This window comes from Aquarana catesbeiana, linkage group LG01, assembly GCF_042186555.1.
Source record: "Aquarana catesbeiana isolate 2022-GZ linkage group LG01, ASM4218655v1, whole genome shotgun sequence".
Classification (NCBI taxonomy): domain Eukaryota; kingdom Metazoa; phylum Chordata; class Amphibia; order Anura; family Ranidae; genus Aquarana; species Aquarana catesbeiana.
This window is the reverse complement of record NC_133324.1, coordinates 40,820,828-40,844,378: the sequence shown is the minus strand read 5'-3', so window position 1 is coordinate 40,844,378 and position 23,551 is coordinate 40,820,828.

Genomic DNA, 23,551 nt, shown 5'->3' with positions numbered 1-23,551 from the left:
TTAGTTAGTTTGTATTTTATAGTGTCAGGGCACCCACCGTTTATTACCTAATAAAGGTTTAACCCCCTGATCGCCCGGTGGGTGATATCAGTTAGGTTTTAGTGTCAGATAGGGTCTGCGTCGCCCCAGGCAGCGTCAGGTTAGTGCCAATACCGCTAACACCCACGCACGCAGCATACACCTCCCTTAGTGGTTTAGGAGTGGACGGATCAATATCTGATCAGATCTATACTAGCGTCCCCAGCAGTTTAGGGTTCCCAAAAATGCAGTGTTATCGGGATCAGCCCAGATACCTGCTAGCACCTGCATTTTGCCCCTCTGCCCAGCCCAGCCCACCCAAGTACAGTATCGATCGATCACTGTCACTTACAAAACACAACACACATAATTGCAGCATTCGTAGAGTCAGGCCTGATCCCTGCGATAGCTAACAGTTTTTTTGGTAGCGTTTTGACACAGTTTCTGACAGCCTAGGAGCTTTTTTACCTGTGAGTCTCACTAGTGTACCAGTAAATTTAGAGACCAAAATAGCAAATCGAAGGTACACTAGTGAAGAGAGGTCTACACGTTTCTGAGCATGACAGATAGTGAAGACGAAGTCACTCATCCGTTAGATTCAGGCTCAGAATACAATCCTGTAGACAACAGCGGCTCCATGACAGATAGCTCTGACGACGGAGTTGTGGTTCCTTGCCAAGGTCAGGCATACCAGACCCCGATCTTCTTCTGCTGTTGAGGTGCAAGAATCGCAGGGCTCTTGTATGGCGCAGAGAAGTACTAGTGCCGCTATTCCTTCTGGTGAACTGGCAAGCACCAGCGGCCTAGTACACCCTGGTTGTAGTCAAACCAGCACTGCAGTAAAACGTGGTGATGTGGCAAGTCCCATAAGTGCAGTTCAAGCTGGTGAGGTGGCAAGCACAAGTAGTGTCCCGCTGCCACCAAGAAGACAAAGACAGGCCCATCATGCCCATAGTGTCCTTCCTGCAGAATTTGCCTAATTGGGAGCCCACCACTTCTGCAGCACCCGTACTTCCCCCATTCACTGGCCAACCTGGCATTCAGGTGGAAACAGTTGATTTTACGTCACTTGATTCTTATTCGCTGTTTTTCACCGAAGATCTCTATAGATCTATTGTGGACCAAAGAACTTTGTATGCTGGTCAATAGATCACCACTAAAAAGAATGAGTTGCGGTCATATTGGTCCACTGACCCAATTCACCATATGCCCGTGTTCTCTGCTTCCATGGCCAGGGCACGATACAAGCAGATTTTGCAGTTCATGCACTTCAACAACAATGAACTCTCATCCTCGTGGAGACCCTGGATACGATCGGCTCTACAAAATTCGGCCCCCCTCATAAAGCACTTCAACCAACGTTTTGCAGACTTGTTTACTCCCCATCAAGTTGTCTGCGTTGATGAGTCCCTGATTAAGTTTTCTGGCCACTTGCCATTCAAACAGTATCTTCCCAGCAAGCGTGCCAGATAAGAGGTCAAGATGTATAACCTCTGTGACAGGGCAACAGGCTATACATGTAGTTTTATGGTTTACAAGGGAAGAGATAGTTACGTAGAGCCAAAAAACTGCCCTGACTACATAGGGAACACTGGCAAGATTGTGTGGGACTTGGTGTCAACCTTATTCTTACATAAGCGTGCCACTTTTTAGTCACTTGTTTGATCATCAGATTGGAGCATGTGGCACCGTATGATCTATTCGCCGGGGCTTTCCCCAGCGGCTTGTAGATTCCTTCTTAGGCTGGGGGAGAGAGCCTGCTTGAAGTATAATAATTTGCTCGCTATGAAGTGGAGGGATAATAAGAATGTTTTGGTTCTTTCCACCCTTCAAGCAGACACGACGGTCCAAATTTCTCTGCATGAAGGGGAAAGAATGGAAACATTCTTATTATCCCTCCATTTGCTGAACGCTCATGTGCTATACAGAGCTTCAGGATGGACTGTATCCTTCCTTAAATTCCAGGAAGAGATTGTCTGTTTCCAGACGGTGCTCCACCTCAACTTCCCAATCCAAATGCAGTAAAAAGGCTGCATGAGAGGCATTTTCCGTATGTCCTCCCGAGTACCCCTATCCAACGAGCCCTCCAAAGAAACTGTTGTGTCTGTAGAAAGCGTGGATATAAGCGTGACACCCACTATTTTTGTCCCTCCTGTCCTGACAATCCTGGTCTTTGCATTGGTGACTGTTTTGAACGCTATCATACACTAGTTGAGTATTAGCATAGGGTACAGCACTGCACAGACTAGGCAAACTTTCACAGGGTCTCCCAAGATGCCATTGCATTTTGGAGACCCGAACCTGGAACCGAACCATTACAGTTACAGTTACAAATAAAAGTGTAAATAAAAAATTAAAAAATCACAAAAAAATTAAAAATAAAAAAACAAAAATAGTTTTATTTTTTACTATTTTTTTGTATTAGCTTTGCAGGTATGGTATGTCTTACTGTTATACTGTAATGTTACTTTGTTTTGTTGTTAACCATCATTTGCTTAGCAGGTACGCCATTCAGCAGCAGTGCAGATTTATTTATCTTGACAGCAACAGTGTTTGTTCCCACGATGCATAAAGCCATGACTCCAGGGCTGTCGGAGGTGATTTCACCACCACAGTTTAAAAAAAAGCATATATGCCGAAGTGTGGGGGCAGCAGGGGTGAGGAGCGATTTGCTCATAACTTTTGGGGCAGATGCCCCCATGCTTTGGCATATATATATATATTTTAGGCACAGGTTGCATTAAAAAATGTTTTATTTTTTACTGTTTTTTGTATTTGCTTTGCAGGTATGGTAAATCGTACTGTTATACTGTAATGTTACTTTGTTTTATTGTTAACCATCATTTGCTTAGCAGGTACACCATTTGGCAGCAGGCGTGAGGGAGCGATTTGCTCCTAACTTTTGGGGCGGATGCCCCCATGCTTCGGCATATATTTTTTAGGCCATTCAGCTGCAGTGCGGATTTATTTATCTTGACAGCAACAGCGTTTGCTCCCACGATACATAAAGCCATGACTCCAGCGTAGGAGGTGATTTCACCACCATGGTTAAAAACAAAATGGTGCATGTATGCCCATCATTAGAAGTGGGTGGATGAAGGGAAGTATTCTAATGGTGGGCATACCCACTGATCAACCTCTTTTTTTTCGTTTAACCCACAGGCTGCATGATAAAAAGATTACAAAACATGCCCAACAAGGACCAACAACGTACTGGTATGTTGCTGGACTTTGAGTGGTTATAACAGAATGATGCCTGTGGGTTTAGGTATCATCTTGGTATAATTCTTTTCAGCCAGCGGTCGGCTTTCACGTAAAAGCAATACTAGTGGCTAATTAGCCTCTAGACTGCTTTTACAAGCAGTGGGAGGGAATGTCCCCCCCCTCTACCGTCTTCCATGGTTTTCTCTGGCTCTCTTGTCCCAACAGGGAACCTGAGAATGCAGGCGGTGGTTCTGCCAGCTGACCATAGAGCTGATCAGATACCAGAATGGCTCCAATCATCTCTATGGCCTAAGAAACCGGAAGCTACGAGCATTTAATGACTTAGATTTCGCCGGATATAAACAGCGCCATTGGGAAATCGGAAAAGCATTTTATCACACCGATCTTGGTGTGGTCAGATGCTTTGAGGGCAGAGGAGAGATCTAGGGTCTAATAGACCCCAATTTTTTCAAAAAAGAGTACCTGTCACTACCTGTTGCTATCATAAGGGATATTTACATTCCCTGAGATAACACTAAAAATGATAAAAAAATATAAATGAAAGGAACAGATTAAAAATAAAATTAAAAAAGCAAAATAAATCATTTAAAAAAAAAAAGCACCCCTGCCCCCCCCCCCCGTGCTCTTGCGCAAAGGCGAACGCAAGCGTCGGTCTGGCGTCATATGTAAACAGCAATTGCACCATGCATGTTAGGTATCACCGCGAAGGTCAGATCAAGGGCAGTAATATTAACAGTAGATCTCCTCTGTAAATCTAAAGTGGTAACCTGTAAAGGCTTTTAAAGGATTTTAAAAATGTATGTAGTTTGTCGCCGCTGCACGTTTGTGCGCAGTTTTATATTCATGTCGTGTTTGGTATCCACATGTATGTGGCCTAAGATCATCTTTTTATTTCATCAAACATTTGGGCAATATAGTGTGTTTTAGTGCATTAAAATTAAAAAAGTGTGTTTTTTCCAAAAAAAATGCGTTTGAAAAATCGCTGCACAAATACTGTGTGAAAAAAAAAAAATTAAACACCCACCATTTTAATCTGTAGGGCCTTTTCTTTAAAAAAAAAATAATGTTTGGGAGTTCAAAGTAATTTAAACATATTTTACACATAGCGGAGGAGAGCAAGAAAAATCCCAATAAATTCTTTAAGTATGTAAACAGTAAAAAAGGGAGGACAGACCACATTGGCCCCATAAAGAATGAGGAAGGATATCTGGTTGCAAAGGATGGGGAGATGGCGAAGGTATTGAATTTATTCTTCTCCTCAGTCTTCATGAGGGAATCGGGTGGCTTCAATAACCAAAACTGCAGTGTTTATCCTCATAACACATCACAGGAAGCACCTCCATGGTTAACAGAGGACACAATTAAAATTAGACTTGAGAAACTTAACATTAATAAATCACTGGGACCAGATGGCTTGCACCCGAGGGTACTTAGGGAACTCAGTCAATTGATTGCCAGACCGTTGTTTCTAATTTTTACAGACATTCTACTGACTGGAATGGTTACCAGCTGATTGGAGAAAAGCCAATGTAGCACCAATATTTAAAAAGGGCCCAAAATACATCCCTGGGAATTACAGACCAGGTAGCCTAACATCAATAGTATGTAAACTCTTGGAGGGGATAATAAGGGACTATATTCAAGATTTTAGTAGTGAGCATGGTATTATTAGCAGTAATCAGCATGGATTCATGAAGAATCGTTCTTGCCAAACCAATCTACTAACCTTCTATGAGGAGGTGAGTTGCCAGCTAGATAAAGGAAAGCCCGTACACGTGTTGTATCTTTATTTTGCAAAAGCATTTTACACAGTTCCCCATAAACGTTTACTGTACAAAATAAGGTGCGTTGGCATGGACCATAGGGTGAGTACATGGATTGAAAACTGGCTACAAGGGCGTGTTCAGAGGGTGGTGATAAATGGGGAGTACTCAGAATGGTCAGGGGTGGGTAGTGGGGTTCCCCAGGGTTCTGTGCTGGGACCAATCTTGTTTAATTTGTTCATAAACGACCTGGAGGATGGGGGTAAACAGTTCAATCTCTGTATTTGCAGATGATACTAAGCTAAGCAGGGCAATAACTTCCCTGCAGGATGTGGAAACCTTGCAAAAAGATCTGAACAAATGAATGGGTTGGGCATCTACATGGCAAATGAGGTTCAATGTAGAAAAACGTAAAATAATGCATCTGGGTGGCAAAAATATGAATGCAATCTATACACTGGGGGGATAACCTCTGGGGGAATCTAGGATGGAAAAGGACCTGGGGGTCCTAGTAGATGATAGGCTCAGCAATGGCATGCAATGCCAAGTTGCTGCTAACAAAGCAAACAGAATATTGGCATGCATTAAAAAGGGGATCAACTCCAGAGGTAAAACGATAATTCTCCCACTCTACAAGACTCTGGTCCGGCCGCACCTAGAGTATGCTGTCCAGTTTTGGGCACCAATCCTCAGGAAGGATGTACTGGAAATGGAGCGAGTACAAAGAAGGGCAACAAAGCTAATAAAGGGTCTGGAGGATATTAGTTATGAGGAAAGGTTTTGAGCGCTGAACTTATTCTCTCTGGAGAAGAGACACTTGAGAGGGGATTTGATTTCTAAATACAAATACCGTACTGGTGACCCCACAATAGGAATAAAACTTGTTTGCAGAAGAGAGTTTAACAAGACTCATGGCCACTCATTAAAATTAGAACAAAAGAGGTTTAACCCTAAACTACCTAGAGGGTTTTTACTGTAAGAGCGGCAAGGATGTGGAATTCCCTTCCACAGGCTGTGGTCTCAGCGGGGGGGGGCATCGATAGTTTCAAGAAAAGGATATACAATGTAATACTGACATATAATCACACACATAGGTTGGACTTGATGGACTTGTGTCTTTTTTCAACCTCACATACGATGTAACTATGTGACTATGTAAACAAAAAGTGTCAGAAAGGGCTTTGTCTTCAAGTGGTTAGAAGAGTGGGTGATGTGTGACATAAGCTTCTAAATGTTGTGCATAAAATGCGAGGACAGTTCAAAACCTCCCCAAATGACCCCATTTTGGAAAGTAGACACCCAAAGCTATTTGCTGAGAGGCATGTCAAGTCCATGGAATATTTTATATTTTGACACAAGAAAGACACTTTTTTTTTTTCTTTTTGCACAAAGTTGTCACTAAATGATATATTGCTCAAACATGTCATGGGCACATGTGAAATTACACCCCAAAATACATTCTGATGCTTCTCCTGAGTACGGGGATACCACATGTGTGAGACTTTTTGGGAGCCTAGCCACGTACGGTACCCTGAAACCCAAGCACCTCCTTCAGGCTTTCTAATGCTGCGTACACATAAGCGGAATGTCCAACAGAAAAAGTCTGATGGAAGCTTTTCATCGTATATACCGATCGTGTGTAGGCCTCATCTGACTTTTTTTAGAAAACTCTGATGGACCTAGAAATGGAACATGTTCTAAATCTTTTCGACAGACCCAACTCCTATCAGGAAAACCGATCGTCTGTATGCTGGTCCGACGGACCAAGGAAGACGCATGCTCTGAAGCAAGTACAAGACAGAAGCTATTGGCTACTGGCTATTGAACTAATTAACCTTTTTCTAGACTCATCGTAAGTGTTGTACGTCACCACATTCTGGACAGTTGGACTTTGGTCAGTCTTTGGGTTGACCATGTGTAGGCAAGACCGCTTGAATGGAATTCCGTCGGAGTTCCGCCGGAGAAACTGTCAGAGTTTATTACGACGGCTAAACTGGTCGCGTGTACGTGGCATTAGGGTGTAAATTTCTGATTTCACTCCTCACAGCCTATTACAGTTTTGGAGGCCATGGAATGCCCAGATGGCACAAACCCCCCCAAATGACCCCATTTTGGAAAGTAGACACATCAAGCTATTTGCTGAAAGGTATGGTGAGTATTTTGCAGATCTCGCTTTTTGTCACAAAGTTTTGAAAATTTCTTTCTTCATTTTCAAAAACAAATGGCAGCTGCAAAATACTCACCATGCCTCTCAGCAAATAGCTTGGGGTGTCTACTTTTCAAAATGGGGTCATTTGGGGGGGGGTGCTATCTTGGCATTTTATGGCCTTCAAAACTGTGATAGGTAGTGAGGAGTGAAATCAAAAATTTATGCCCTTAGAAATCCTGAAGGTGGTATACGCAGCTAGGCTCCCAAAAAGTCGCACACATGTGGTATCCCCGTACTCAGGAGAAGTAGCAGAATTTATTTTGGGGTGTAATTCCACATATTCCCATGGCATGTGTGAGCAATATATCATTTGATTGAAACTTTGTGCAAAAAAAAAAGTTTGTCATTTTCCCGCAACTTGTGGCAAAATATAAAATATTCCATGGACTCAACATGCCTCTCAGCAAATAGCTTGGGGTGTCTACTTTCCAAAATGGGGTCATTTGGCTGGGTTTTGTGCCATCTTGAGGTTTTGTACTGCCCTTCCATTTTAGCACCTCAAAAAATGAGATAGGCAGTCATAAACTAAAAGCTGCGTAAATTCCAGAAAATGTACCCTAGTTTGTAGACACTATAACTTTTGTGCAAACCAATAAATATACGCTCATTGACATTTTTTTTTACCAAAGACATGTGGCTGAATACATTTTGGCCTAAATGTATGACTAAATTTGAGTTTATTGGATTTTTCTTATAACACAAATTAGAAAATATCATTTTTTTTTTCCAAATTTTCAGGCTTTTTCCATTTATATCGCAAAAAATAAAAATCGCAGAGACAATCAAATACCTGTAATGGAATGTGATTACGAGTGTTATTGTGAAATGCTCATTTCACTGATATAACCATATAGATGTAAGTGCTTATTTTCCTTGTCAAAAGAAGTTTATTGAGTATACAATATTATAAAGATACATAAAGTAAGTTTACAAGGATCTATAAAGTAAGCTCATTGTTTTACAGTAGGGTTTATATAGGTAAATATCATGAAATTTCAAATATTAAGCATTGGGTTCACGTAAACCTAAATTAAAGATATATATCATTTCCTTTTGTAGGTATTTAAATGATTTATACCTACTATATATATTGTTTACAGGTAGAGTGTATATAGGTCAAATAAATTCTGATAATGAGCTTTAATCGTAAGGTGGAGAAAAGGAAAGAGAAAGAAGAAAAAGGGTAGAAAGGCAGAGGTATGGTCCACAAGGTTGTCCCGCTCGTCAGTTTATTATTTTTTTTTAGTTCTCTTTGAAGCCTTAGAATGGGTGTCTCTGTAAGTCATTTAATCTGCTACCATGGCAAAAGGACAGAGTCATTGAAGTTTGACAGGAACTGTTGTTTTATCCAAGGATGCCAAAGTTTTTCAAATTTTGGAATTTGATTTTGATCGATGGCTACCATCTTAGCATGGGACATTGTATTATTCATTCTGTGAATTGTTTCTGCTAGTACCAATGTAGGAGATTTCCATGCCTTGGCCACTGTTTGTTTTGCAGCCGTTGTTAGTTGGATCATAAGTTTGAATTGAGAGAGTGTTAACCATTCTGGTTTTAGATTAAGTAAAGTTATATAAGGATCTGGTTGTATTATTTTTTTAAATATTTTAGATGCAATCACGAAGACTTCCTTCCAGAAGGTTTGGATTACTGGGCACGTCCACCATATGTGTAAATGTGTGCCTATTTCTGGGCATCCTCGAAAACAAAGAGCTGAGGTATTAGGTGAATATTTTGCCACTCTAGCGGGTACAAGGTACCAGCGAGTTAGGACTTTATAATTTGTCTCCAGTGCTAAGATGTTGGGTGAAGATGACTTAGATGTGAGCCATATGTTAGACCAGTCCGTGTCTTCTAAAGTTCGTCCCAGGTCCTCCTCCCACCTCTGAACGTAAGAGGGTCTATTAAGATTTGCTACTCCATATAGTTGATTATATAGTGATGAAATTGTACCTTTAGCAAATGGATCTTTTGTACAGATTGATTCAAAAATGGATAATTGGGATAATGGTGTATCCCCCTTTAGGAATGGTGTATAGAAATTTTTGATTTGGAGATATCTAAATATCTCAGAGTTTGGTAGATCATATTTTTCTCTAAGCGATTGGAATGAAAGGAATGATTTAGATGCTATGAAGTCATTTAGTGTCTGAATGCCTGATGTTGTCCAAGCTTTAAAAGAATTTGGGTAGATCCATGCCGGATAAAAGGCCGGATTTCTGATAAAAGAAAGGAGAGGATTGTGTGGAGATTGTAACTGATATTTGGTTTTTAGTTTATCCCAGAGAGATAAGAAGTGTTTAGTTATGGGATTATGAATTTTAAAGCGGTCTTTAGGATCAAGCCATAATAAGTTTGATATTAATAGAGGGTCATTTTCTGAAGCCTCTATAAATACCCATAATGGGATTTCCTGTTTTGCATGGTATTTGGACAGACTGGCCAAATGTGCTGCTCTGTAGTAGTTAGTAAAATTAGGGTATCCCAGGCCTCCTTTATTTTTGGGAAGATGTAGTGTGTGTATAGGTATAAGTGGTTTAGAGAGAGAGAAACAAAGTTGCTCTTTTTTGTACTATTCTCAAAAAATAGGAAGGAATTGGAATAGGGAGGACTCTGAATAGATAAAGCAATTTGGGTAGAATAGTCATTTTGAGTGCATTAATCTTCCCTATCCAGGATAAAGGAAGTTGCAACCATTGTTTTATTAGATTTGTGATCTGTCTTAATACAGGAGGATAATTGGTTGAGAATAAGTCAGAATGAGATGCTGTTAAATGAATTCCAAGATATGGGATTGATTTTTCTGCCCATGTGAATGGGAGTGCAGCCCTAGCCGGGATCAATTCCATGTTTGTGAGTGAAATATTAAGCACTAGGCATTTCTTTGGATTAATCATAAGGCCGGATAGGGCTGCAAATTCATCAAGAGCTGGTATTAAGTTAGGACCAGAGACCTGTGGTGATGATAGAAAAAGTAATATATCGTCTGCAAATATACATAATTTGTGTGTAATACCTCCTACTTCAATGCCAGTTATAGTTTGGTTTGTTCTGATGTATTGGGCCATGGGTTCGAGTATAAGGGCAAATAATAAGGGAGATAATGGGCAACCCTGTCGGGTACCTCTTTCGATATTAAAGGCTTCAGATTTGTATCCAGCATATTTTATATAGGCTTTGGGTTTATTATATAATGCTTTGATCCATGTTAAAAAGTGGGGTCCAAAACCCCATTTTTGTAATGAATATTGCATATATTGCCAGGATACTGTGTCAAATGCCCTCTTAATATCGAGAGATAGAAAACATAAAGGAATTTTCCATTTTTTAGCAATATGTGCCAATAACACTGCCCTGCGTATATTATCGCCTGCCTGTCTATTTGGCATGAAGCCTACTTGATCTCTATGTATTAATTTTCCTATAATGCTATTGAGGCGTTTTGCTATTATTTTTGCTAATAATTTAATATCGAGGTTTAACAGAGAGATAGGCCGATAATTCACACAGGAAGTATCATCAGAAAGGGGTTTTGGGATCATACAAACAATTGCCATTAGTGTTTCTTGCCGAAAAGAATGTCCATCTAGAAGTTTGTTAAAAGTTTCAGTGAGAATGGGAGAGAGTATTTCTGAGAATGGTTTATAGTATAAAGCCGAGTATCCGTCTGGGCCTGGTCTTTTGTTAAGTTTTAGGTCTTTTATGGCGTTAGCAACTTCATCTACAGTAGGTGACCGCGAGATTTTGTCAATCTCGCCGCATTTCTCGGCGAGATTTGACACCTGCGAGCCCCGTCGCAGGGGCCAGCGCCGAGATGGTTCACTCATCGCGAAAGGAAAACTTTGTTTTCCTTCCGCGATGAGTGACATGCAGTGCTGACAGCTGTCTGGTATGAATCCTGAGGCGAGAACACCGCGCCAAATTTTAAATGAAAAAACCGGCGTGTGTTCCCTCCCAGGGGCATACCAGGACCTTAGGTCTGGCATGGATTGTAAGAGAAACCCCCTACGCCGAAAAATTGGCGTAGTGGTCCCCCCAAAATCCATGCCAGACCCTTATCCGAGCACGCAGCCCGGCCGGCCAGGAAAGGGGGTGGGAACGAGCGAGCGCCCCCCCCCCCCTGAGCCATACCAAGCCGCATGCCCTCAACATGGGGGGGTGGGTGCCTTGGGGGAGGAAGGGCGCCCTGCGGGGCCCCCCTCCCCAAAGCACCTTGTCCCCATGTTGATGAGGACAAGGGCCTCTTCCTGACAACCCTGGCCGTTGGTTGTCGGGGTCTGCGGGCGGGGGGCTTATTGGAATCCGGGAGCCCCCTTTAATGAAGGGGGCCCCCAGATCCCGGCCCCCCACCCTGTGTGAATGAGTTTGGGGTACATGGTACCCCTACCCATTCACCTAGGGAAAAGTGTCAATATAAAAAAAAAACACAGTACACAGGTTTTAGGAGTAATTTATTAGTCAGCTCTGGGGTCTTCTTCCAACTTCGGGGGGTTTCCTTCCGACTTCTCCCGGTGTTCGGCCTCTTCTCCGGGCCCCGCCGCTATCTTCTTCCAGCTCTATTGCCAGCGAGGGACCTGGTCTGCTGCCGCTGTCTCGCTGCCGCTGTCTCGCCGCCGCTGTCTCTTCTTCTCTTCTTCCCCGATGTTGACACGACGCTCTCTCCGGCTCGAATGCTGTGTGCGAGCTGCGGAGCCATTTATATAGGCGGTGACCCCGCCCCCTTACGACGTCATGGTCCCAGCATGCGCAGGGACTCTGGGGTCACGCCCCCTTATGACGCTAGTGTCCCTGCAGAGAGAGCGTCGTGTCAACATCGGGGAAGAAGAGAAGAAGAGACAGCGGTGGCGAGACAGCGGCAGCGAGACAGCGGCAGCAGACCGGGCCCCTCGCTGGCAATAGAGCTGGAAGAAGATAGCGGCGGGGCCCGGAGAAGAGGCCGAACACCGGGAGAAGAGGCCGAACACCGGGAGAAGTCGGAAGGAGACCCCCCGAAGTTGGAAGAAGACCCCGGAGCTGACTAATAAATTACTCCTAAAACCTGTGTACTGTGTTTTTTTTAATATTGACACTTTTCCCTAGGTGAATGGGTAGGGGTACCATGTACCCCAAACTCATTCACACAGGGTGGGGGGCCGGGATCTGGGGGCCCCCTTCATTAAAGGGGGCTCCCGGATTCCGATAAGCCCCCCACCCGCAGACCCCGACAACCAACGGCCAGGGTTGTCGGGAAGAGGCCCTTGTCCTCATCAACATGGGGACAAGGTGCTTTGGGGAGGGGGGGCCCCGCAGGGCGCCCCTCCTCCCCCAAGGCACCCACCCCCCCATGTTGAGGGCATGCGGCTTGGTACGGCTCAGGGGGGGGGCGCTCGCTCGTCCCCACCCCCTTTCCTGGCTGGCCGGGCTGCGTGCTCAGATAAGGGTCTGGCATGGATTTTGGGGGGACCCCCACGCCAATTTTTCGGCGTAGGGGGTTCCCCTTGCAATCCATGCCAGACCTAAGGTCCTGGTATGCCCCTGGGGGGGAACCCACGCTGTTTTTTTTCATTTAAAATTTGGCGCGGTGTTCCCACCTCAGGATTCATACCAGACAGCTGTCAGCACTGCCTGTCACTCATCGCGGAAGGAAAACAGTTTTCCTTTCCCGATGAGTGAGCCAGCGCGACAAGGACAGTACCCTGTCGCCGAGAACCAGCGCGATGCTATCGCGCTGGAAACACAATCTCGCGGTCAGGTACTGTATAGTTATAGGCTCATCCAAACTGCTTTTTTGATTCTGAGATAACTCAGGTAAGGTTATTTTTGAGAAGAAGGATTCAGCCTCTGTAGGATTAAATTCATTGTTTGTCTTGTATAAAGTTGCGAGATGTGAGTGAAATTTATGGACTATTTTAACTGGATTACAAGTATATACATTTTTTGATAATTTCAAACGTATTGGTTTGAAAGATTTGTTAGTTGAATTTAATGCCCGAGCCAAATATGTACCTGGTTTGTTTGTATTCTTGTAGAAATTGTGTTTGGAGCGTTTTGAGGGATTTATCAACTGACTCAGTGAGAAATAGATCCTATTCCAATCTAGATTTTTCCAGATGAGATTTTGTACTCTGAGATGGATTATCTTGGAATGATATGTAGGCTGCATTAAAATTGAGTTCTAGTTTTTTTGCTAGATTTTTGCGTTCCCGTTTAAATAGTGCCATTTGTCTTTGTATTGTACCACGCAAGACAGGCTTATGAGCTTCCCACAGTGTTATTGGGGAGATGTCTGTTGTATTATTAATTGATATGTATTCCTTTAAAGCTTGTTCAATGGCCATCTGATGTAGTGGGTGTTTGAGCATTATGTCCGGTAAGTACCACGTTGGGTCATGCGCTTTTGGTATGGCTGAGGCTATAGTAGTGTATACTGCATTATGGTCAGACCACGGAATCGGAATTATATCTGATGCAATAATTTCTGGTATCATTCCTATTGTTAGAAAAATATGATCTATTCTGGTGAAGGTTTGATGAGGGTGCGAGAAATAAGTGAATTTCTTTTTCATTGGGTTACTTTCTCTCCATGAATCTACCAGATTGTATTTGGAAAGAAGTTGAGAAAAAGGTAATCTAGGGGTTATTTTGGATGGTGTAAAAGGTGATTTATCTAGAAATGGGAGGAGGACCTGGTTCGAATCCCCACACATTATCACTGTTCCTATTTTGTGTGTATTAATCACTTGTAATATATGTGAGAGGAATGGTGTAGGTTGTTTGTTAGGAGCGTAGTAGGAAATCACCGTGATTGCTGTATCCATTATATAACCCATGAGTATCAGGTATCTACCTTCTGGGTCTTTAATTTCTGATGATAAGGTGAATGGTGTGGATCGGTGAAATGCAATTAGAGTTCCCCTTTGCTTGGTACAGGCAGAAGCCGTGTAAATTTGTTGATAAAAAGGAGAAATATATTTTGGAGTAGAATCTTTGGTGAAGTGTGTTTCTTGGAGGCATACTATGTGAGCCTTCTTGTTATGGAAAGTACGGAAGGCTTTGGTCCTTTTTTGAGGGACATTTATTCCCTGAACATTCAGGGAGAGTATATTCAGTGGTGCCATGGCAATAGATCAAATAGTTTTGACTTACTTTTTGTTATGCAGAGCTGACTGCGCAGATCAACCTGTGTGGACTGAAGAGATGAAAAAATAGAAAGGAAAACCAGTGAATTCTGGAGTAAAGAGTAAACAAAAAACATATGAGATTAGATGATACATTGTATAAATTATTTTTTGCAAGTAATCACAATTTACCCGTGAAAGAGAATAAATATCTCTCTCAGGGGAATAAGTGCCTTCGTCACACTCCCACATAATATGGTTGGGAGAATGAGGAGGGCTAATGGGGGTACACGGATCTTCCGCTTACAGGAGAGAAGTGCTATGTCAAAAGACATCAAAATGATGTTTCATTAATTGGAGTGCAGAATATAGTTTTTGTTGAAATTATTTATTCCAGGGTGGTTGTATATGGTTAGTCTTGCCCTAGGCTAAATAATTCAGTTAGAAAGGTACTGTTAATAACTTTGGTATTGATGAAGATAGTTTGAATTATTTTGGGATTTTAACCCTTTTAGAGTAAACAATTACATATTTTATTCATATGCAACTGTTTAGATATGTTAACTCATAAAATTGAGGTTGTATTGCTTCAGATTAGAATAAACAAAAACATAATTCTAGGAACTAGTTAGGTAATAATATATTTGTTTTAAGAAAAGAAAGAAAAAGCTTCCATTACTTCTGGATTATTGAACATATTTGTCCTAAAAAGTAATAAATCTATTGTTATTACCTGATAATATATAACTGAACAAGAATTTCCTTATTTCACTTATACTGTATATTCTAAGGCTATATGAATCAGAAGTAGTAAGAAATATAACTGGAATGTAACATGATTCCACACGGTGTGTGACTATCAGAATGCAGTTACATTCAGTTATAAATACAGGTTTTTTATAGAAAACCATCTCTTAGTATAATAAATGAAGAGATATCAGGAATTAGGATGTCAGTCCATTGAATCTTCTTGGTCCATGGATGATGTGGCATAACGGCCTCTTTTGTGAGAATGATGATTCCCATTTTGTTCTGAAATTTTCTGGGTGCTGCCTGAAGGTGAAGATGATGCCATTCTTCTGCATGTGGGAGAGTTGCTGCTTGTGGGTTCTGTCAGATTTAATTTTAAAAGGGTTTGTTGTAGTTCATCTGCTGATCTGCTTCTGTAAATTGTACCTTGGTAGTTAAATCTGACTGAAAAGGGGAAGCCCCATTGATACATAATGTTGTGGCATTGCAGTTCCATTAGTTGGGGTTTCATGGATCGTCTTTTAGTAATAGTAAGTTGGGATAGGTCAGCAAAAATTTGATAATTGTGTCCTTGAAAATTAAGTTCCTTTTTTTCTCTTGCAGCAATTAGTATTTGTTCTTTCGTTCTGTAATAATGAAATTTTGTGATTATATCACGTGGGGGTCCATCTTTCTTTTTGGCTGTGAGGGCTCTGTGTACTCTGTCCAGTTCTAAACGTTCAATAGGGATATCTGGCTTTAGTTCTTGTAATAAAGCAGTAATAGTAGATTGCAGGTCTGTCACAGTTTCAGGTATTCCCCTTATGCGCAAGTTTGAACGTCTGGCTCTATTTTCGTAATCTTCAAGCTTAGTTTGAAGTATTAAATTCTCTTTTTTTAATTGTTCCAATTCTGTTATATTTTCTTGGGTTGTAATCTCAATTTCATCCATTTTTATTTCTAAGGCTGCAGTGCTGTTTCCCAGCTCTCTTATTTCTTTGGTTAGGCTTTTTGTTATTTGGTCTGAGGTTTGTTTTAAAGCCTTATGAAGCATCTTTTCAAATTGTAATAATATTACTGGGGATGTTGAGGAGGCTTGTGGAGAAGTTTGTGAGAGGATTTGTTCTGTATCTGACTCAAATGGAGAGTCTTGCTGTGACATTTTCTGCCTGTGAGAGCGCCCTGATGCTGTATCTTGTGAGGTGACTGGAGCTGTTTCAGTTGCAGTGAGTGCCTGTGAGCTCTTTGTGAGGTGATTTTTATTTCTGCCACGGTTTCCTCCCAGTACCATATTTCCTGCCCAAACTTTGACAGTTTGTTCCCTGGGGCAAAAAGGTTCAAATGGATACCTTTTGAGCCTGCAGGCTCCGCTTTGTCCTTCTCTTCTCTCCTCAGCGGTGCGGAGCTCTAACAATGCATGTCTGCTCCGCTAGGCTCTACCTCCTGCCTCGTGCTTATTTTCTTATAACCAGCTATTAGCCTTAACCATGCTCAAATTAGATGTCTGCCAGCTTCTCCTTTCATGTGAAACAGAACTGCAAGAGTTAAAGAACAAAGAAGAAAGTTAAGAAGAAGATTGCACCTATGAGACTACACTCAAGAGAAATAGGAACTGAAAATAAGACACCATATCTAGCTTTGATAGTCTGCTATCTCCTTATACAGATATAACCCAGCAAAGCTTACATTTCGTCACAATAATGAATATGTATAATTTGTGGTTTGTACACACTTGTTTTATTTGATATTTGATTTGATAACGAAATATCTGGCTCTCGGTATATCATCCTGAGCCCAGGAAGTAAAGGTCAGAAGTACCAAACTTACTGAACGTGTCCATGTCAGTGATTTGTGGTTGAGTGTGCACACTTTTACATCGAAGGTTAATTTGGCCAGGGGGACAGAAACAAGAGTACCGAGCGGTTCTGTTTGGTCCAAAACAATACCATCAAAAGAAAGCTCTATTTATTGGAAAAAAAGGACGCAAATTTCGTCTGGGTACAACATTGCATGACTGTGCAATTACCAGTTTAAGCAGCGCAGTGCCAAATTGTAAAAAGTCCTCTGGTCTTTGGCCAGCCAAATGGTCTGGGGCTGAAATGGTTAAAGTGAAACAATAAAAGTGACATATTCCTTAAAATTTCTTACCTGGGGGGTGCCTATAGTATGCCTTTAAAGTGGCACATGTTTCCCATGTTTAGAACAATCAATGCATAAAATGACATTTCTAAAGGGAAAAAAAAGGTATTTTAAAACCACTCGTGCCTATAATTAATTGTCTATGGGAGAAATCAAAAGTGCTAATTTTAAAGGCTTATATGCATGGTATTGTCATAAAAAGTGTTTGGGGACCCGGGTCCTGCCCCAGGGGACATGTATCAATGCCGTTTTTTCAGGAGCAGTGATTTTAATAATTCTTAAAGTGAAACAATAAAAGTGAAATATTCCTTTAAATTTCATACCTGGGGGTGTATATAGTATGCCTGTAAAGTGGTGCATTTTTCCCATGTTTAGAACAGTCCCTGCACAAAATGACATTTGTAAAGGAAAAATTGTCATTTAAAACTACTCGTGGCTATAATTAATTGTCGGGTCTTGGCAATACAGATAAAAGTCATTGAAAAAAATGGCGTGGGATCCCCCCAAAAATCCATACCAGACCCTTATCTGAGCACGCAACCTGGCAGGCTGCAGCAAAAAAGGGGGGAACGAGAGAGCACCCCCCCTCCTGAACCGTACCAGGCCACATGCCCTCAACACGGTGAGGGTGCTTTGAGGTAGCCCCCAAAGCACCTTGTTCCCATGTTGATGGGGACAAGGGCCTCATCAACACAACCCTTGCCCGGTGGTTTTGGGGGTCTGCAGGCAGGGGGCTTATCAGCATCTGGAAGCCCCCTTTAACAAAGTGACACCTAGATCCAAAGCGACACCCAGATCCGGCCCTCCCCTGTTTGAAATGGTAATGGGTACATTGTACCTTACCATTTCACAAAAAAGTTTCAGAATGTTAAAAAAAACCACAAGACACATTTTTTGGACAAGTCCTTTACTAAAAATTAAAAAAATAAAAATGTCCCAAAAGTCCATTCATCTTCTTTTCTTGCTCCGCCTACGGAAAAGAAAAAAACCTGCACGCTGCCACTGATCTGCCTCCATGGGAGGCACCCGCCATAATGACCATTCTCTCAGGTGACAACTCTTTTATAACTGAGGGCGGAGCCACACTGTGACGTACCCAGATGACCCTGCCCCCCTCTGACGCACAGGGACTTCCCAATGGCTTCCCCGTGGCGTCAGAGGAGGGCGGGGCCACCCATTTACATACCCAGATGACCCCACCCCCTCTGACACATGAGGACTTCACAATGGCTTTACATCAGAGGGGGCGGGGCCATGGAGGCAGATCGGTGGCTGTTTTTTTTTTTTTGGTCCTTTTTTTCCTTTAGAATTGTCATTTTGTGCAGGTACTGTTCTAAACACGGGAAAAATGGGCCACTTTACAGGCATACTATAGACACCCCCCAGGTACAAAATTTAAAGGAATATTTCACTTTTATTGTTTCACTTTAAGCATTATTAAAATCACTGCTCCCCAAAAAAACAGCCGTTTTTAAAACTTTTTTTGCATTGATACATGTCCCCTGGGGCAGGACCCCAAACACTTTTTATGGCAATAACCTTTGAAATAAGCCTTTGAAATTAGCACTTTTGATTTCTCCCATAGACTTTTAAAGGGTGTTCCACTCATCCCTAACGAGAAGTCACCTGCATAAGGTAGTTAGATTGCCTCAAATGAGTTGTATTGACACCCCAAAGGGAGGAGATTTTATTTGTTTTATTCCTCCCAAGTATAAGGTTGACTATAATGTCATACATTTTATTACTGACAGTAAGTATGTCACATGTAAATGTAAGATGTTCTGATGGTTTTATTATTGCAGAACCACTACAATTAAGCTCTAAAATTCTTCTTAACTGCTTCAGCCCTGGAAGATTTTACCCCCTTCCTGACCAGAGCACTTTTTGCGATTCGGCACTGCGCCGCTTTAACTGACAATTGCGCGGTCATAAGACGCTGCACCCAAAAAAAAGTATGTCCTTTTTTTCCCACAAATAGAGCTTTCTTTTGGTGGTATTTGCTCACCTCTGCGTTTTTTATTTTTTGCGCTATAAACAAAAAAAGAACGACAATTTTGAAAAAAACACAATATTTTTTACGTTTTGCTATAATAAATATCCCCAAAAATATATAAAAAAACAATTTTTTTCCTCAGTTTAGGCTGATATGTATTCTTCTACATAATTTTGTAAAAAAAAAATCGCAATAAGTGTATATTGATTAGTTTGCGCAAAAGTTATAGCGTCTACAAAATAGGGGATAGCTTTATGGCGTTTTTATTTAAAAAATGTTTTTTTACTAGTAATGGCGGAGATCTGAATTTTTTTTTGTTATCAGGGCTATGACATTATGGCGGACACATCGGCCAATTTTGACACATTTTTGGGACCACTGGCATTTATACAGCGATCAGTGCTATAAAAATGCATTGATTATTGTAAAAATGCCACTGGCAGGGAAGGGGTTAGCACTAGAGGTGATTAAGGGGTTAATTGTGTTCCCTGGGAGGTGATTCTAACTGAAGGGGAGGGGACTGTGTTGGGGAGATGACAGATCGCTGTTCATACTCTGTGAACAGACGATCTGTCTCTTCTCCCCTTAAGAGAACCGGAAACTGTGTGTTCAAACACACAGATCCCGGTTCTCCATGTGTCAGCTGCGATCGCAGGAGCCCGGTGGTGATCATGACCGCCGGGCACTCGCATCGGCTCCGGGGGTGAGCAGCGCCCCTAGTGGCTACAGGGCAAAGCGACATTACATAACATTGTTTCTCCCAGCAGTGCCATTCTGCCACAGTACTACTGCGGCGGCTGGTCGGCAAGTGGTTAAGAGTGTCAGTTGTTAGTGTCTGGTATCCATAGATATAAATGAATGTCCTCATGTTAATGAGCCCTGGAGCTCTATCTCCCGTAGCAAAAGTTTCATACATTGTCTTGCCATCCAGAATATTAAGATAAAGGACTGATTATACAGTGGACTAAAGGGGGCTCTGAGGAAGCCCAGGATACCAGCTTGACACTGAGATCTCAAGCACAGATCATGTTAGTGAAAAACAAATATGTCTTTTCTCATGGAATCCATTTTCCTTTACAGGACTAAGATGTCCATGAGCCGGTTATCAGAACCGATAGTCCAACATGTGTGAGACATCCAAAGAAGGGACTGTTTGGGGGATCCAGGGATACCACTGATGGCCAGTCTACACGGACAAATCCACCAGGATGGCCAAGATCAAAGGTGAGCAGAGTGATTCATTTCCAGCCAACAGACTTATAACGGCCCTGACATGCACATATCGGTCAGAAACCCATCTTTCTCCAAAGGAATTACACCTATTTACAGGTGTCTACACCCCTTAAACACTATATATCCACAGTCTGGAACCATCTTTACAAACTAGACTTACAAAGCCCGAATGAAGCCATATTTCTTCAAGATTCTGCCTCGGTAATTGTCTCAAATGACTACGGGATTTGACCCATTCACCAGGGGATTAATTGTTGTAACTTTGATGAAGAAATAACCATTTCTCATAAGTTTAAGATGGGGATATATGGTTGCAAAGCCCAGGGCGGTCACATGAGAATTTTTTTAAAGGTAGAACGTGCTGCGTTCTTACCACTTAGTGAGAAATCTGTAACTAGGTTGTCTGATCAAAAGTATATTTTATGATCTGTAAACAAGATTGAATTGAGCAAAAAAGAAAAAAAGAAGGGTTTGTCAGGACTTTAAATGAAGCACGGGGTTAAAGGAAAGTACAGAGGTGGCTGGTAAAAGTTATTTGATATTATTCCGTAAAAAACATGGTTACAAACATTTATTCCATATACATAGAAATGCATACTATTTACAATGCCAATTTCTACAACAGTGGTAACTGATAAATACATGGTTTTGAATGCATACCACAGTAAAATACAGAAACCACCAATGATAATGATGAGATCAACAATAGATAATAATTACAATATAACAACTGCATGACCTATGACCTTCCTGATCCTATCACAAGTAAAAAACATAGATATATTGGTAGGTATGTAATTTTGAAGCTGAAGTGCTAGAGTACACAGCATCTGGTAGCTCGACGCGCTTTTCGTGGCTTGGTGCCACTCATCAGGAGCAAGCACATGATTGGTCTAAAAGTAAGCAATAATAACTGATTAAACTTAATAGCAAATGAGAAGAGAGGGGATTGAAGAATCCGCCTGTCAAACACTTACATATGAATATGCAGTCATGGGCATGGTATCAGGAATCACCGGCTACCCCAAACACTGGGACGAGAGCTGAGGAGGCACATCCAGTGGCGACCGACCTCATGGGGTACATCAAAAGCGGACGCCGGGGTATCCAGAGCACTCCTAAAAGTGAATGTGTGACAACAAAGAAGTGTTGGACCTAATAATATGTGTAAATCAAAACATAAAATGGGGCTTTGTGAAAAAAAAAAATTTATATAGTGAAAATGGAAATGTGCTGGATGGTGAGGATGCTGTGAGTGTAGGGGTGGGAGGGAGGGATTTCCAGTTTGGCTCTTTAAATTTGACACTCACTACCCTCTTCAGGGGTCTGGTTGGCGACCTTCTACCATGGCCGTCCACCCTCCCCCTTTCGCTTCACAAACATCCAATCCACCCACACCCTCCCCATTCCTTGTTTTACCTTTCTCCTCTCCCCCCTCTCCCCCCCTTTCCTTTCCTTCCTCTCTTCCCACCCCCAACCCCTTCTTCCCTCCCACCCCTACACTAACAGCATCCTCACCATCCAGCACATTTCCATTTTCACTATATAATTTTTTTTTTTTTCACACAGCCCCATTTTATGTTTTGATCTACACATATCATTAGGTCCAACACTTCTTTGTTGTCACACATTCACTTTTAGGAGTGCTCTGGATACCCCGGCGTCTGCTTTTGATGTACCCCATGAAGTCGGTCACCACTGGATGTGCCTCCTCAGCTCCCGTCCCGCTGTTTGGGGTGGCCAGTGATTCTTGATACCTTGCCCACGACTGCATATTCATATGTAAGTGTTTGACAGGCGGATTCTCCGATCCCCTCTCTTCTCATTTGCTATTAAGTTTAATCAGTTATTATTCCTTATTTTTAGACCAATCATGTGCTTTCTCCCGATGAGCAGCACCAAGCCGCGAAATGCGTCGAGCTACCAGATGCTGTGTACTCTAGCACTTCAGCTTCAAAATTACATACCTACCAATGTATCTATGTTTTTTACTTGTGATAGGATCAGGAAGGTCATAGGTCATGCAGTTGTTATATTGTAATTATTATCTATTGTTTATCTCATCATTATCATTGGTGGTTTCTTTATTTTACTGCGGTATGCATTCAAAACCATGTATTTATCAGTTTCCACTGTTGTAGAAATTGGCATTGTACATAGTATGTATTTCTATGTATATGGATTGAGAAAATTGAGTACTGTCCGTGATACTTTTTTTATTTGCACTAACATACAATTTTTCAGGACAAGCTTTCGGAGTATGTCCCCTTCTTCAAGGTCCAAGCAGTACTGATTCACAAATTTGTAAGCAGAATGTTAAAGAAAAAAAAAGAGAAAAACAAACACATACAAATCAATGGTAATAAAGATAGCAACAGAGTTAGTGAGATAAGACAGAGGGAGAGCTATATAATGGAGGGGGGATACTAGTCACAGAGGGGGCTGTAGTATTACCCCTCCAGTCTATAGCTCTCCCTCTGTCTTATCTCACTAACTCTGCTGCTATCTTTATTACCATCGATTTGTATGTGTTTGTTTTTCTCTTTTTTTTTTTTTTTCTTTAACATTCTGCTTAAAAATGTGTGAATCGGTACTGCTTGGACCTTGAAGAAGGGGACATACCCCGAAAGCTTGTCCTGAAAAATTGTATGTTAGTGCAAATAAAAAAGTATCACGGACAGTACTCAGTTTTCTCTGTCACAATTGCACTAATACGGCTACAATCAAATCAAGTATGTATATGGTTTAAATGTTTGTAACCATGTTTTTTACAGAATAATATCAAATAACTTTTACCAGCCACCTTTGTACTTTCCTTTAACCCCGTGCTTCATTTAAAGTCCCGACAAACCCTTCTTCTTTTCTTTTTTTGCTTATAGCGACAGGGATGGAGGCGCAGAGTCTTACCAGGCCATGGCCTCATTTAAAGTCCCAAATTTTCCCCATTCCCCTTTCCTAACCCATGCAAGATTCAATTGAGAAGCTTTGAAGCAACAATAAAGCTTGGGAAACCCAGCAAACGCCATTGTTTTCCAGGTGAGACAAGCCATTGTCAAACAAAGTCTTTAACAAAACTTATTGTGAGGACCCCAGGAGTGTGTATACAGCTGGGCTATCTAAAAACAAATTGAGCCTGCCCAAAGTT